This window comes from Falco biarmicus, chromosome 2 (genome assembly GCF_023638135.1).
Source record: "Falco biarmicus isolate bFalBia1 chromosome 2, bFalBia1.pri, whole genome shotgun sequence".
In the NCBI taxonomy this organism is placed as follows: Eukaryota; Metazoa; Chordata; class Aves; order Falconiformes; family Falconidae; genus Falco; species Falco biarmicus.
In genome coordinates, this window is record NC_079289.1 from 31,910,218 (window position 1) to 31,927,748 (window position 17,531).

Below are 17,531 nucleotides of genomic sequence, written 5' to 3' on the forward strand. Positions count from 1 at the left end.
TCATACTTTAGACTTCACTTCAAGACCCCAGCAAAAAGGCATTCATCTCTTTCCTTCATGTCTTCTTTCAATAGTGAGACACTCATGTAAAAATCCCTGCCTCATTTTTAAGTTTTACTTCTTGGGTTAAATGAGTTAAATTACAGCCATTTTTCTGTCAAGCCTTGTCCTCCGAAGTCCTCCTAAAGACTCCTGCATTTTCTCTCAATCAAGGTACTTGCATGCTCTCATCTCTTAATTTATTTTTGAGATGCTAAAAAAAGAAGTTTTCATTTGTCTTATTTTGGGTATTTTTTTCAATTCTTTAAAATTTCTCTGGGTCTTCTCTCTGTAGCTTTTAACCGTGTTTTTCAAATAATCCATATAGATCAAATACCAGGCTGATTTACCGGGGCCCTCAGCTCTTGGCCCCAGATGCTCCTAACTAGCTGACTCTGTCCCTGGCCATGGTCTGTACTCTTTGTTCTTACTTGGATGTCCTTTCATGTGGCTGGGCCAAAACAAATCAAAGACTACAATGAGATCTTTCACCAAAATTGTTATTAATATCTATTACAGCAGTGCCCAGAGTTGCCAGTTGAGATGGAGACTATGTGCTGTCTAGCTAGACATTGTCTCTGTCCTGAAGTGGAAACAATCTCTGAGTAAAGTTTGCCACACTCCCCTGGAGTATCTTGTTTCTCAAAATCTACTAGCTCCATTGAATTCAGAGGCACCATCCATGCATCGAGGTAATATCTTTCATGAATGACAGACAGCAGCAGCAAACAGTCAAAGTAATCTGGTTAAGTTTAGAATTACCCTGTTCCCTGGACATGTGGTATTTCTTGAATTCATTGTAAAAGGTGAAGGAGAAATAACACAAAAATCTGTAGAGCTCCTTGCAGATCCTTTTTCAGAACCCTATTTCTTCTACAAGGGAATTCAGAGACATTTTAAAACTAGAATTTCAGAATGCTGTTTCATTAAACTGGTAGACAAGGACATATTGCATGTCCATATGCACTTATGTCTAGTGAGACTTCAAAGGATTCAGTTGATAATGTATAAATTAACTGATTAAAAACTTTACTGGAAGACTAGTAAATCAGAATAGGACCTGGATATTGCATTTCAGCTTTACTAAACTCCATTATTAATAAGTTCTGGCTATTACTGGTGTTGTAACATTGTGCAGGGACTTGTTTAATTAGTGACAATAAATTGCTGCATTTAAGATCAAGCAGTAAATTGTACTTGAAACTATAGACTGTGCTTGAGCATGAATAAATTATGGATTTTTTTTCTTAACAGTGATACAAGTTCCTCAACAGGGCAAGCCCTTGGTCCATGGTCCTAGGCTAGGCCCTTCAAGCATTTCTGATCTACTTCAGAAACACGGATGGAGGCACATGGGCCTGGGAGCTAAACTGCAAAATGAAAGAAAGATCATGGAGCATCCTGTGTAACTATCTAGTGTATAGTTCCATTGTCTCTGGATTGTCTCATTCAAAATGGGTAAACAGTACTGAGGGTAAATAAGCCAATAAGTTTAACTTACTCTCATTTTCAGAAGAGGTTGAGGGTTTCTGTTAACACTGCAGAATTCCAAACTTCTTATTATCACAGAGTTTTATAAAATTAATTTATGCATGAATGTTAGATATAGATGGAATAACACAGAACAACAACAGTGTTTGTCTGTTTTAAGACACTGGCACATCAGATCTTCCTCTTACAGAGTTGCACAGCTGCAGATAAGGTTGCAACATCCAGAATTCTTAGCCTAAAAAAAATCAGTTGCTTTGTGCTTTGTCTTTTTTAATTCATAAAAATGCTCAGTTATGACACAGATTTTTTTTGAGCTATAGTTTCAAGTAGAAATCAGCTTGATTCTTTATCAGATGAAATGGACTCATGCATCACTGTGTACTTTGGGGATTAATTCAGGAAAGACAGAAGATGAGGATGTCAATGCCCCTAATAACCTGGAGCAAAAATCACAATGGCCCTCCGGCACTCTGATCTTCAGTGCTGCAACACCTTGTCTATAGGAGCCTGGGGCTTGAAGAAGAAAGCAAAGTCCTGAATTTGGAACCCAATCTCTTTCAACAGGAGCAGAGCCAGAGGGTTCAGACCAAAATCTCCCCACCCACCTGGTGGGAAGACCCTGCTTTGCCCTGTGAAGCTTCCTACTTGGCAGCAGACCAAAAGCTTGAAGGGAACAGCAACAGAAGGCATACAAGAACAAGTGTAGCTGTAGTCCAAGGATTAAGGAACTCATCCAGAAGCGAAGAAAAAGTAGCTTTAATCCCTACTTCAAGGTCTGTTTATGCAGATAAATGCAAAACAGGTAAGATGCCTGTGGAATGAGGACTGGCCTGAAAGTAGCATTCTTCTTTCAAGTATGAGTTCTGATGGGGCTAGGGGAGTGAGGATCCCTGAAGGGAGGTCCCTTGGGCAATGCTGGGCAGCATGAGGTCTCTCTGCAAAGCTGATGGATAGTCAATCATCATTTCAGCACTGATTGCAATAGCAACAAGCCTGAGCCCAGGGATTTTTAAGTGTTTTAGGATAAAAGCTGCCATGCACAGTCAAACCACTGTGCAATAAGGCATTGCTTTAATCCATTAACTCTCCATTATGGGCTAAGTATGTTTCTTAATTACTGAGGGTGACTTTGGAGAGTGGCTTAACCACATGATTCTCACTAACATGAACAAAAAGTTTATTCTTCCATCCTAGACTTTGCCTAATATCTTAATTTCACCCTCAGAGCTGTGCCTGCAGGCAGCAAAGTCAGATGATATCCATTTAAGGAAAAATGTGTTTAGCATCAGCATTCAGGATTTAGTGCACATAGCTTGATCCTCTCTTTACTTGTAATTCCCTGTTCAGTCATTTCCCTTCTACGCTGTGAGAGCATCTTGTGCTGTGAAAAGGCCAGGCTGAGAGATAACATGTGGTACAATTACCACAGAGTTGCTTTTCCTGAAGTTAAGGAATGTGAACACAAGGCTTCCTGGACATGTCTGGTATTTAAAATCAATTGTGTCAAGCATGAAACAGGAGGCAAGGAACAGACAGGGCTTTATGGCCTTTTTCTCCTCCCTTGGGCTTCCTCCAGTGTCACGAGTGTACAAACTACAATCTCAGCTCTCTGACAACTTGCGTTCAGCTGTAGGGAGCTGCTGCATCTCTGCCCCCCTGCAGCCCCTGTCAAGGGCACTGCAACAGCTGAGAATAAAAGGAATGCAGTGGCTCAGGTCACCTTTCTCTCGTCTCCCCCTTCAAAATACTCCTCTCCCAGAAAGGAAATCGATGGCTTGTTCTGGTAGCACTGCACCATTCAGCAAGTCCCCTCAAATTCACAAATATCAAGGTCCTGGGGGGAGAGTTCAGAGGGGTCAGTGCAGAGCAGACAGTTGACCCCTTAGAAGCTGAGGCTCTTGGTCTGGAAAGCCATCTCTGCCAGTGGGAAAGTGGTTATCAAAGTTGCTCCTCTCTCCATTTCAGCCCCTTCCTTCCCACTGACATGCTGCAGCTCACACCCCTCAGTTGTGCCAAGGCAGCTGCTCTGGGGACTGTGCTGCAAACAGGATCAGTTCAATGATCTCAGTTTAAAAATAAACCCTTTTAAAATTATTCTTTAGTTTAAATCATGTCAATAATCCACTCTGCACTCCAGCCACACAAGCTGTTGCATTGCTCAATGGAGGGGGCAGAGAGACATGGTGATGGGAAGGGAAAATGTGGCTAAGGAATTGTTTCATTGAAATGCAGCCCCATTCTCCCCTCAGGTTCCTGCAGTATGACCTGGATATTGCAATGTGTACGGGGCTCTTTGGTCATTAATAGCAAGCTGTGCACTGCTTGGTCAGGCAGCAGAATGAATTTATGCCCAGTGAAACATGGATGCACCATTGCACGTCTGCTGAATTTGAGAGATAATAGACTGTGTCATCTTTAAATATTTATGCTGACCTTATCTTACAAGAAGCAAAGCAATACTTTTCCCCATATAAAGACTGCAAGGACAAAGTTACCTGATCCACACTCTCACTTGTCTGGAATTAGGTTCAATAAGCAGAATTAAGAACCTAAATCAGGCCCATATTTTGAACAAGAGTCCTAGTGTTTTTGAAGGAGACCCTACTGGAAAACCCATGGCTATTTGGCACTGGTAGCTTCTATTTTGGTGCATCTATAATGGAGGAGGATCACATGCTTGATTATGCCAGTCTTAGGCTCAAGTGCCTGAGTGTCAGACCCAGAGGTGCTACTAAGACTTTTTGCTGTATCAGAGGCAGCCTATGGAAATGGCAAGGAGAAGGAGAAAGAAGGAGAAGCAGCTCTCACCCAGACCTCCCCTATGAAATACCATGCTCAAAAATACTAAAAGAGGATTCAGCTCAGATGTTGGGACACAGATGGGAAGAGTAGGGAGAGGCAGGACCCACTTAAATACTGAAAGCACAGTTTATTTAGGTCACAACTGGAAGGAAATGGTCTGGTGCCCACTGAATGCATTGGTTGAGTAGCTTGTGGTACAGAAGGTGCTGGTGGAGATGAAAGCTTGGGTATGAAAACAAGCTTGAACTAAAGAAGTGCATGTTTAGCTATTAGTCTTGATACTAGAAGCCCTCAGCTGTTGTGCACCCCTGGGTGATTTATCTCGTTCAAGGATTAACTGCACTTGATTGCATGCATTGACAGCTCAGGTATGGTCAGTTTTACTGGTTTAGATACACAACAACACCTGCAAATGTAGCTGCTCTTGGATGTGGAAGACATACAGCTGCTTTAGTGTAAAGCTGAGCTGATAAACCATGTTGCACTGAGGCTAGCTCTGTGAGAAATGAGCTTGGGCATCTTGGTACAACACTGTGTGGAGAGCATGCTCAGTCAAGCTCATAAACCCCAGTGCATTGCATGGACCTGCCTGCCACTCCTGCTCTCCCCAGCTCCTATATGATCAGAGATTTCTCATTGCTCAGCTTGAGCTGTGAAAACCAGGCCAAATGTACCTCAGTTTAGATTTCTCACACAACTTGGCACTTCCACAGATGTCAGCTGAACCATCCAAAAGTTAATCACTAGAAGGACATAGAAACATGTAAATAAATGTACCATATGCACACATACACCAGCCCATGGAAGCATAGGATGGTGGTGGAAACATAGTGGTATAACTTGAAGCAATGAAGTGAAACTAAGGAATGAAAGATTTACGTTAAATAAGAACAGCAAAATGTGCTGGATTATGCACTGCCTTGCATGAGAAATAGCCTGCATTTCTTATATTCAACAAAGACTGGATGAAATAATCAAAATACATCATAGGGAATTATTTTTCATAGGTGAGACAAGCACAGAGATAAACCCACTGGTCTTTATCCCTGTTTACTTTCCATGAACCTGAGAATGAATAATGGATTTATCCCCACAGGGTATGTAAAAAAGTGCCATTTTTACCAGTCACAACATAACTGAGCTTGTTAAATACTTTAATGAACTCAACTAACTCTGTTCATATGAACAAGGCAACAAAGATTAAGCAAAGGATGGCCATTTTCTGATTTGCCTGAAAACACTACTGCAGCCATTGCCTTTGCACCTGAGTCTCAGCCAAGGCAAATTTGTAAGCTGGATCTACAGCACAGCCTGCTCCACACATAAGTTTTTATACTGATTGTCACTACTTTGACTCAAGGTGTGGCTTACCCTGAGGAAGTCAACTGACACTGCCCCACAGCAGATGCTTAAACTGTATCTCAACTAGAACTTGTGGCTACCTTAAGGAGGGTGGGCTATTTTAACCACAGTCCCATCCAACCCAAGCAAGGGGCTGAGATGTTGTACGTAAGCACTCCTTAAATAATTACTGACCCAAAGGCAAACTCTTTGCCTTTTTTCATCTGAGGGACTTGAGCTTGGTTGCTTTACCCTGTTGAGCAAGACAACAGCATTAACATGAACATTAGCAGATATCCCTGGGTGCTGCATTTAAGCAGGAAAGTAACATGTTAAAATGGATGTTTACTCTTTGACTAGTCAGATAACATCCTCAGCCACCATCTGCATGTCTATCTTCTTCTTTTGTTTTTGTTTTGTTTTGTTTTTTCTTTGTTGGTTGGTGTTTGGTTTTGGTTTTGTTTTTGTTTTTTTAAATGGGAAAACCTTCCTGAAAGGGACATGGAGACTTAGGATCTTACCTTGCAGAAACGGGACGTGATGAGTGTTTCCTACCAGCTATTCTTTTCCTTTGGGTCCTCGTCACACAAAAGCATTCTAGGTACTGCTTCAGAGGTACCTGTTATCCTCCATCAACAGTAGAAGGAAGTTCTGGACCTCCCTGCTGGGGCCAGGTGCATTAATTTTAATATTGAACATAATGCAGGCACCAGATTTGGAAGATCTGAATGCTGCTTGTTGAATTTGTCCTTATAACATCCCGTAAAACAGGAAATACTCTCCTTGACAAGATTTTTTCATTATACCATTGCCAGCTCAGAAAAATATTTATCTGCTATTTATCTATGGGCATTCTCCTTTACTCCATCTGAATTCTGCGTGAACTATTTTCCTCTGAAATTCTGTATTGATAAGGCTGACATCGTGAGCCAGTTTAACACACCTGTGACTGAAACAAAATTTCCTACGCATTTTTATAAGATGAGCAGTCTAAATTTGGAGGGAGTAACATTTTCTGCAAACATCCCAGTTTTATATGAGAACGGCAGCTTTAACTGAGAGCCGGCAATGATGCCAGCAAGCTGTGCCAGGGCATGTGAGGTAAGAGAAGCAGGTGACCTCATTTATTTCCTACCTGCCAGTAATATCAGCACAATAGCTTGTTATTCCTCTGCTTACTTAGGGGCTTTTGTATATTCACCTTTGTGGTAGCAGACTATATTAGTACTGAATTTTAATCGTTGTACCTCCTCCTCTTCTTCATGGAACTGGCTGTTGGCTGGCCTTGGAAAAGCACAGGTACTGCAAGTCTCCCTTTTCTTGCAGGTGGCAGAACTCTGGATTCTGAACTTCTGACGATGAGCAGATCTTCGTGTGTGAGGAAATAACCTAAACTGGCACGACACAGCATGAACTCAGTACGGTCCTGGCTGGCAAAGCTGAGGTTAGGTCAACACAGCCCCTTCCTCACCCATCAGGAAAGGTCTCCACAGCGGTCTGAACGGACCTGAGGGACTCCGCGCACCACAGGCGGAGGCCGACTTCTATCAAGCCCGACATTTTTGAGGACAGGCTGGTTTGCAGGACATGACGGCGCCTCGCCAGCCCCGGCCCTTCCACACACTTCCCTCACACCCGGGCTGGAGAGGGCAAGGGTGCCCCGAAACGCCGGCGCTGAGGGCGGCGGGCGGCTGCGAGGAGAGCCCTGAGGGGCCGCCGCGCCTCGCTGAGGGGCGCCGCCGGGAGCGCGGCACGGGCGGGCTTTGGTGCCCCCTGCTGGGCGCGGTCCCGCCCCCGCCAGGCCCCGCTCCCGCTGTCCCGGCGGCCGCTCGGGGTCCCGGTCGCCACCTCACGGCTGCAGCGCGGGTACAGCTGGCAGCGCCTGTCTCCGGGGCTTCCTAAAGCTTTTCGGTTTCCTCCCCCAGCCGTCCAGTGCTGGGCAGGGTGGCCGTTCCGCGCCGGCTGTGTGTATTTCTGGGTGTTTTGACAGGATGTCTGGAAAACACAGTGCAAAACTGCTCGCTCCTAACGCACGCAGCGATGCCGTGAGCATCTAGACCAGGATGAGCTGGTTTTTTTGTCTTCAGTGGCACAGGTCATGGCACTGCCGCTGATTCTTCTGCAACTACCTATGGCGTGAGCCTCTGGCAGAACTGCAGGTCTCCAGCATCCCACCCAACATGGGTTCAGCCCGCAGACCCGCCAGCCACGGCTGCTGCACGGTACCAACCCCAGCACCGTCAGGACAGGAACCCCAGTAGCCACCACGGAGAAAATGAATACCTGATGCCCATTTTTGAAAAAGCGGAGACCAGTATTTTTGATCAAAACAAAAGCTGTCCTAAAATGTAAGGTATGAAATTCAGTGCGACAAATAAAATGCTGTGAAGTATCAGAGAGCAGCTTTTGCAGGCTCTGTGTGTGCTGCTGGAACTGAAACCATTTCCCGTTATTTCATGACCCACAACGAAAAATGTCTGTATGAGGATTCCTCCATAGATGTTTCCCCTTTCTCAACCTCAAAACTCCAATTTTGGGAAGTCTGTGCACAGAGATGGCGTGGGGCCAGATCCCACAGCCATGCCCTCCCAGCCACGCAGCCACCAAAGCAAGTGGACACAGTGTGAAATAAAAAGCGATTGTTCTGTGACGGCTGAAATCTGTCTCATCTGAGGGTGCCATGGTCACCTCCCTCTTTTCTTTCTGTCCCCTTCCACAGGCTGGCACCTATCCCCCAGCTGAGTCTGGGAAAGATATCAGTTAAGCTTAGAGATGGCTTCAAACAGCTTTAGGGCATACTGAATATTATACTGCTACTGCCTCCACTGCCTTCCAACAACAGGCTGGAGTTATTTCAGCCAGCTTGTTAAACTGGGGAACTGGGGCAAAAGCGGAAGCATTCTACAACATACAGTGATTGTACTCTTAGCATTAATTAGCTGTTTTCTCAGGAGTCAGAATCTTTTTTTTCCTCTTGCTAATACTGAAAGAAATTAGATTGCACTGGGAGCTGCCCACTAGCTCTACAAAAACAAACAGGATCCCCTCCTCAAGACCACACAAAAACCCTAAGGAAAATCTCTGATGTTTTGACAGTGCTTTTGTACAATTTGTTTTTATGCTTTTTTAGACGGACAGTCTAATGATGTCACACTAATCCTATGGACATCATTCTGCAGCTACAACCAATTTATCTGCCGCTATGTATAAAGTGCTGCACAATGCTCCCTTTATGTGCTTTCTGATTAAGTTAGTACTTTTCCTAAATAAAATCAGAAACACTGGCATACTTCTTATTCTCAGGACCCTAGTGCATTTTATTGCAGAGACTGATTAGATCACCTAAGTCAATTGACCTGTACGAAGTGTGTCTTGTCAAAAATAGAAGAGAAAGCCTTTTGGAGGACTCATTACCCTTTTTCTGGGAAAGCAGTAATTGGAAATCCTATTTTAAATAGCTATCTAGTTCATTTTAATATTCAAAGATAAGTTCCTCCTTTCATTGCTATAAATGCCTAAAACACCTTAATTATCAGCTCCTTAAATCTAGCACATTCTTTCTCAGCTATTAAAATGTATCTCTGCTGCTAAGCAATGCCTAGAATTGATGGGGGGACTTTGCACTCATTTACCTCCACAATAAGAAGCAGCCCACATTGCTGTCAGTGCCTGTGTTATTAATTAATCCCAGTGATTTGCTTCATTCAGGATCTCAGTTGATAATGCCAACCATTCAGTGTTGCATGATGTCTTTTTTGCCCCATGGAGCCTATGAGTCTTTCTGTCTTTGGCCATCAGTGACAAGTGATAGAATGCAGAGGGGATCAGAAAAAACAGCAGGTTTCGAGGTGGCCTGAGGTACCTGTCATGGAGCCACCAGAGTGAGTTTTTTCCACAGGGTATGAGATAGGAGCGAGGGGTGACATTTGCACAGGCAGGGCAGTCACGATGTTGGTTTCTTTTCCCTCAATATACGTCATCTTCATTCCCTGAAATATTGGTCTGCTGTGGCTGGTTCACCACAGCAAAAGTACCAAAATAAGCAGGAAGCCTTGGCCAGGAACGGGGTTACAAACCACAACGGCAGCCTTGACAGCGCTCTGCAGAATAGTCATTTCATTCAGTACAGCAAGATTTGTAACCCAGGGCTTAGATCGCATAAAGTCAGAGCGACTCTTTTGTATGCCTCCCTGTGTCATTAGCTTTTATAAAAAGGAATCAAAATGCCAAGCAAAGGGAAGAAAGAAAACAAATATAAAGCATTTAAATAAAGAATAGAAAAAAAAAAGGCAAAAGAGGATGTAACAAACATTGCATGCCTGAAGCAAAAGAACAAACCCTGCATTTGCTTGTGGTATTCAAACAGAAAAAGAATCCACTGATTTCATTGACAGCAGAATCATACCTTGGCTTGATGCCTGTGAGATTTCAAAAAAGGATATCTATGTTTTCCATCTGAAATAACCCCTCCATATTGAAAATTCCCTACTTCTCACTTTCATAGTCCCTGCTTACTGACGATTTTTTATCATAGGAGAGGTCTGTGGTTTCTGAATTGTACTTCAGGGATGTTTGGTGACCTATGAAATCCTCCCGTGTTTCTGACACTACCACAATGCCGGTCTTTTCAGGCAACACAGCGATCTGCCAAGGCTTCAGCTTCAGGGACTTCAATGGTCACTGAAGTCATAACAAAACCCAGTAGCATCTTCACAGCAAGGTCAAGTCTTCAGTCTCATTTCTGAATATCAAGGTCTCTGCGTTCAAACTAGATCACTAGTTTTCTTTGAGGGGTCTGTGGACTATTTTAGCCTTGAAAGATAACTAAGAAAAGCAAGGGTTTGGACAGCAGGCTTCCATCCACCACATACATTTACTCCTCCTTTGAAAAAAGTGTAGGATGCCTGTTTGAAAGTACTGCAGACATATTCAGGAAGGAAAAACAGAACAAAACAGAACAAAACTGGAATGAGACAGAGAGGGAAAGATGTATGAGGAGAGGTCAGCATTATAAAGACAGAAAAACAGGATATGCCCAAATGGGTCCTATGACTGGATTTCAGCAAATTCATTGTTGAATGTTGGATCCTTCATTGTCAGATTAATACTCCCTCAGGTAATAGAGGATATCTGTTTTCTTTCCTCTGTTCAGTCATTAATACAGCAGAGGCCAATGCATTCCCAACAGAGGAATTCTTGGCAAAAGTACTTTACACTGCACATGGCTCAAAGCAAGGGCTGGCTCCCAATATCCCCTCCCTTGTTGTGAATGCCCTGGCAGCTAAGCTACAGGCTCAACTTGTTGTGTTTTGGGATTTTCAGTGAATTTTTGTTTCACATTACATACCCATTTAGCAGGAGACTGAGCACACGCAGGTCAGAGCAACCCAGGCCCTGGTGCTGAAGCCCTCCACCCTGAGCTAAGTGCAGTGTGTGAGATCTCTCCCAGGAGGAAGAAACTGCACCCACCAAACCCAGAGCCTTCTCAGTAAGAACCGTATGCGGGAACACAGCCTCTTTCAGAGAGTTTAGTTCTTTGCTTCCCCGCAACTGAAAGGTAGCATTTTCTCCAATTTCCAAGGGGAAAAAAACCCAAAGCGAAACTGAATTATTAACATTTACCATTTTGACAGAAAAAGGTAGGACTGTTGCTCTTGCTTTTTCAGCTGTTCAAATGGGCAGCCAAATGAAAATACCACTTTTTCAAATAGTCCTACCTAAGTGTGAATTTGTAAAGTTTTCAGTTATTGACACAAAACCACTTGTGGTTCATATAGTCAATACGTGTTGCAGTGTATTTCTAAGAACTGATGAAAGACTGCAGATGCAAAAGGTGGCCTGTTTTCTGTCCACCTAATGCTAGTTGTCACAACAAATAAACTTGCCCCTCCCTTCAGCCTTGCCTCTTCCAAAATGTGGAGCATCTTAGTAACTGCTAATGGCTCATTTTAGAGTTAAATTTCTGCTATAACCACACCCTGCACAGACAGGTGGTGTCCCCTCCCTCCCCAGTAAATAGCTTCTGGTGCAGTAGTTTACCTTCATTATGAACTGATTTTTAAGAAGTATGTGAAAACTTCACTAAACTTGATGGAAGAAAAAAGCTGGGGCAAGGAGTGGGCCTGTGTGAATGTCATAAGGTTCAGCAAGGCCAACCCCAAGGTTCTGCATCTCAGTCAGGGTAATCCCCAGTATCAGCACAGACAGGGGGTGGATGGGTTGAGAGCAGCCCTGCAGAGGACTTGGAGGCACTGGTGGATGACAAATTGGACGTGAGCCATCAATGTGTATTTGCAGCCCAGAAAGCCAACCGTATTCTGGGTTGCATGAGAAGAAGTGTGGCCAGCAGGCCGAGGGAGGTGATTCTCCCCTTCTACTCTGCCCTGGTAAGACCCCACCTGGAGAACTGTGTCCACCTCTGGGGTCCCCAACACAAGAAGGACATGGACCTGTTAGAGTGAGCCCAGAGGAGGGCCACAAAGATGATCAGAGGGCTGGAGCACGTCTGCTGTGAAGACAGGCTGAGAGAGCTGGGGTTGTTCAGCCCAGAGAAGAGAAGGCTCCAGGGAGAACTTATTGAAAGAGACAGGACTTTTCACCAGGGTCTGTAGTGACAGGACAAGAACAGTGGTTCTAAAGTGAGAGAGGGTAGATTTAGATTGGAAATAAGGAAAAAATTTTTACTGTTAGGGTTACGAGACTCTGGCAGGTTGCCCAGAGGTGTGGATGTCCCATCCCTGGAAGTGTTTGAGGCCAGGCTGGATGGAGCTTTGAGCAACCCGGCGTAGTGGAAGGTGTCCCTGCCCATGGCAGGGGGGTTGGACTACATGACCTTTAAAAGTCACTTCTGTCCCCAACCATGCTGTGGTTCTGTGAAATCCTACCAGGAGCTTAAGCTCCAACATAATTCACACACTGTAAATGTTAAAACACTCTGAAAATAACACAACCTCAAGCCCTCCTTCACAAAGCTTTCTTCCCTATTTAGTGGTGGTGTTGTGCAGTACTACAACACCTACAGGTCTAGCTTTCTCAGTGAACCCATACATCATCAAGCCAGTGTAAACAAGGAGAGAACCAGGCTGCAAGACACGTCTTTTGAATGAAGTTTGCCCCTGAAGAGCTATCAGCTGCTCCTTATCCATTTTTATTTGCATGTGTTCCCCAGCCCCTGTAAGATGAAACTTATGACAAGCCTGACTGCTGGTTGATACTGTGAAATGAAGAGCTGATTTGGTTTGGCTTTTGGCCATTTGCATAGATCTTACTAATGAGAGTTTGAATTTATTTAAAATCTGTTTCCAGCAGACTCCAGAGCCAGGATAAACTCTGTGCTTGTGTGCACACAGTGAAGATCAGTGACAAGTCTGTACTTGAAAACAGCTTCAAACCCAAACTCATCTGGCAACCTGGGCACACCTGGTATTTTACTCTTCCAACTCCTGCCACCCACTATCCACTGTGGATTTACAAATTGGTGTCTAATTGACAAATAACTAAGTAGAAACCTTGATTCTCTTTTCTGTGTTGTGAAAGAAACTGCCTTTCTCATAACCGGTTGCCCTACATCTTACAGGCACTTTAGATTTTATCTGGACTAAAGGATTTTACCAGCTGAAGTCCTGCTAGCACAGGTTTCTGCTGGTGGTTTTGAAAAGCTGCCCAGAAAGGTACTTTGAAACAGCCAGGGAGAATGGTAGGAGATATTGTACTGACACCTAGCAAGATTCACACCATTTAACACAGAGACTGAAAATACACGTGAGGCTGGGCTAGTCTGAAACCTTATTTCTTAAATTCTTTAATATAGTTTGTACCAGGTCAGTATGTAAATGGTTCTGTAAATTTCAGGGTCTGAAATAGGTAGTGTGTGCTAGGATTTGGTTTCCCTGGTATAAGCTGCAGTCACAGCAGGATTTTTTTTTTCCGTTTAACTGTACCCATCTAATATTTCAACAAAATTTTTCGGCTACAGACCTGGTCTGAAAACCAGCTGGTTTTCATATCTTGGAAAAGGAACGTAGCCTCGTGCAATAATATTAGAAACAGCTGATATTCTCATTTATGCAGTAAAGGAAAAATAAAATAATTTGATGTGGTACTTTGTGCAGTAGTACCTAACAGTCCATCTTAATACTATTAAATTGAAATTTTGCCATTCCTTGTCATTCTTTTTCATTCAGCAAGAAAAGGCAACTAATTTGTTAGCAAAATTGCCATGATTTCATGGAAATGTTTTTTTTTTCAGCAGAGGACATTTTTGAAAGAAAACAATACATATGGAAAATCACTCTGCTTAAATTAGCAACAAAATGGTATCGATATTTAAGGGAGGTTGATATACATATTTAAGGGAGGAAAGCAGAAGGCAGCTGCTGCTAAATATTTATCCACTGACATTTAGCTCTGAATTTAAGAGAAAGTGTCAGTAATACATAAAAAAAGTGATTTCCCTTTTATAGGGCATGTGATGATTTTGAGTTACAGCTCAGCTCTCCAACGGATTTAATGGAATTAAACACGAGTAAATACCGAGGCAACAGTTATAAACTGTGTATTGGAAGAACCAGTTAAAGAATAAATTCTCTGGCACTGGGTTGCTTACGCAAGTGTGTGGCTACTGCGAAGGCTGTTTGCTATATACCACTACATCCTCTTTTTCCAGAGTATATGAACAGGGTTTGCAGCATGCAAAATTGGTTGTGCACTCCCAGGGTTTACTTTAGCATTGGAACTCTTAGAAGATAGTTACTTAGATAGGTAGATTTTGCACCACAAAATCACAGCTCCTTCTGAAAGCAGAGAGACTGAGAGGTTCAAAAGCCATGCAAAGCCAGACCTCTCCAGTAGCCCTTCCAAATGTTCAGGGGTTGGAAAATACAGTGCAGTTCATCCTGCAGGCACAGCTGAAGCTTCAGTATCAGGCATGCACCTGAGAGATAACCCTAGCAAGATTTTCTCAGTCATTTAATTGAATGTATGGCCTTGGAGGACATGGTTACACAGACATTGTCTTGAATCTCAATAGTGCCTTATGGGGCTCCCATTCTTCTTGCAAATTCTCACACCTGTGTTATCCCTTTACTAGGCCAGGTCAGGTGCATGTGTGCAGCTGCATAAACTGATCTGGCTGGAAAACAACCTCTTTTTTCTGAATCATTCCAAGATATCCCCACTCCACCACTTGGTTCACCAGCTAGCTGTGCAAGCTGCTGTGAGGGTGGTTTGGGGAGGTGATTGGGAACAAGTAGTCATGAACAGAGAATCGAGCTGGTGAAGCAGTTTAGGCAGTACTATCACCAAATGTGAAACTGGGGTCTGACACTGCATGCATTGCAAGGAAATGAAGGGAGTCACAATAGCGTGCAAACAAACGCTGGCTTACAAATCCCTGGAACAGACTCAACCATGTGCAGGACACTTTAAGGCCAAACCCCAAATCCCTCACATAGCTGTTACAGATCTCCTTGGGCCACACAAAGAAAAGTGGGAGAGAGCTGTAACTACATTTGGTGAAGTTAGGTCACCATATAAGCAACTTTGGGAAGGCAAATTCTCACGATATATCTTGATAAGGGAGAGAGCATAAAGCGTGCAGCTCACACACTTCTTGCAGTTAGTTTCATCCATGCATGACAAGCCAGGCCAGCCTCATTTCTACTTTGCCATTTAGCAAAATGTTTTTAAACAAAGTATTCATTCTTTAAAGGTTGGAGCTGGGACCCTAACTTAGATGTCTACTGTGTAGGTTTCTGATGTCTTTTAGCTGTTTCCTCTTGGGAGGAACTGAATCACATCCTAGATGCGCACAAGCCCCAGCCTGGCTGACAACAACCGGCTCAGAAGCAGGGATGGAGGTGTTGGGTGAAATGTGTGGCTCCTCTCCTGGAAGAGGGGGTCAATGTGTACAGCCCCCATCTCGACATCATGTGGTGGGTAACAGGCGCTGGTGTGACAGGATGCAAGTGGGAAAGCTGCGAGTGAACAGACTCCCCAAAACTGCCTGCAATGGCATTTCTCCCAAAGCAGGTCACATTACAGAGGAAAATAACAATAATGAAGTTTGCTTAAGAGAGGGCACGATAAACTGGATTAAATAGTAACCAGGAAATTACCAAGAGACTTGGGGGGTGGGGATGGGGGAGGTGGGAAGGGAGTCAGCTTCAAAAGAAGCCTAAACAAAGTGTGCAAGTGCATGATGAAGGAAGAGAAACCTGGCCTGGAACACGAGACATCACCCCATCAGCACGGGGTGTGAGTTATAGGTTCCTGTAGCTCCGTGCATTTGGGAAGGGGTTGAAATTTGAGGGGTTATTCAGAGAAGGGTGTTCAGGCATTTGTTCAGGCCTGTTAACGTTCTGGATTAAGTGCTGTATTGACGTACTGATCCAGAATGTGTAGCACATTGATCATCAGGTGATTATGTGACATTAATAAATCAATGACCAATTGTTAATAAATCCCTGTGACTGAAACCATGTGGGTGGAGCAGTTTTTCCCTGTGACAGGAACCAGCAAATTCTGCCCTTCTCCCATTGCCAAAAATACAGACTGGAGTGGAAGTAAGGCTGAAAAACCTTAAAGGCAGGTGTATTCATATAGTTCCTCTCTGAGACAACCCTTCTGGAATTCTTTGATAATTCTGGATTTCTATTCTTCTCCTCTGGCAGCATTTCATTGTCATTCAGCGCAGACAGAAGCACATTAACTAGCCTAGATCATATAAATCTGCCTATGTGGGAGGAAATTAGCTCCATAACAATGCTGATAATAGTTTTCTACAGCATTCCCCTCCCCAATATTTGTAGAAATATAGCTAGGCCTATTTGGCTGTTCTGATGAATTTCCCCATGTAGGAAAGTATCAATATCATCTATGAACATCACTAAATCTGTTCCTTTTGTTTCATGCAAAAAAAATTGACTTTCTCCATAATTTCTAAATTCAGTGATGGTCACAAGGCTGTTTTTCCACCTCTAGTTAGAACCACAAAGTTTCAGCATATTACTGACAGGGATTTTATTTAAAACCAGCACTACTACTGAGAAATATCACCAGATTCCTGTGTGTGTGAGCACACATTTCATCTATGCTTGGAATGGAAAACATTTTATAAATACCAGGTAATTTAAAACAAGCACTTTTGGTTTAGACTGTGTTTTCTTATTCATTGGTACCAGGTTTGTGCTACAGCATCACATAAGAGTATAAATTTCATTCATATGAAGTGTGAGCAACAATACCATTTCTATCATGTTAGAGCATAGGAGACGGTGTTTACACCAGTGCTGCAGTCCCTGAAGGCTGGCAGATGACATCTGATCCACCATAAAATGTGCTTGGACAAAACTGTCTCTGCAAAATATGTATTACACTTCAGCTGGCATCACAAGTTTGTACCACTTTGTGTCAAGTAACTCCTCTAGGACACAGTTTCTCATCTTGTGGAACCAGGGCCTTGGATGGAATTCAGGCTCCATGAACTGAGCCACCACCCTCAGGAAGATGAAGGGCTTCTTGTCTTCATGAAAGCCAGCCTGTTCCTCATCACTGCATCATCTGGTCTAATAAAAGATACTACCTCCCTCTGCAGGCGTTGCCTCTCTTTTAAGCACTTAGTTCAAAAGTCTCCCTTTCTGAAAAAGCATCTTGACATTTCTATGTTCTCTCTATCACCAGAATAGTGTGTGAGCAGAATATGTCCATTATATAAATGTGACTGTTCTATCACAAGAAAACTTCTCTGGGAAGGAGCCTTCGACTGGACTGCTTCTACTGCATTTGCTTGGGTGGATAGCTATGCCTCCAAACACTCCTCATGATTTCCTGGGGACTCTCTGTGAACACTATTCCAAAAA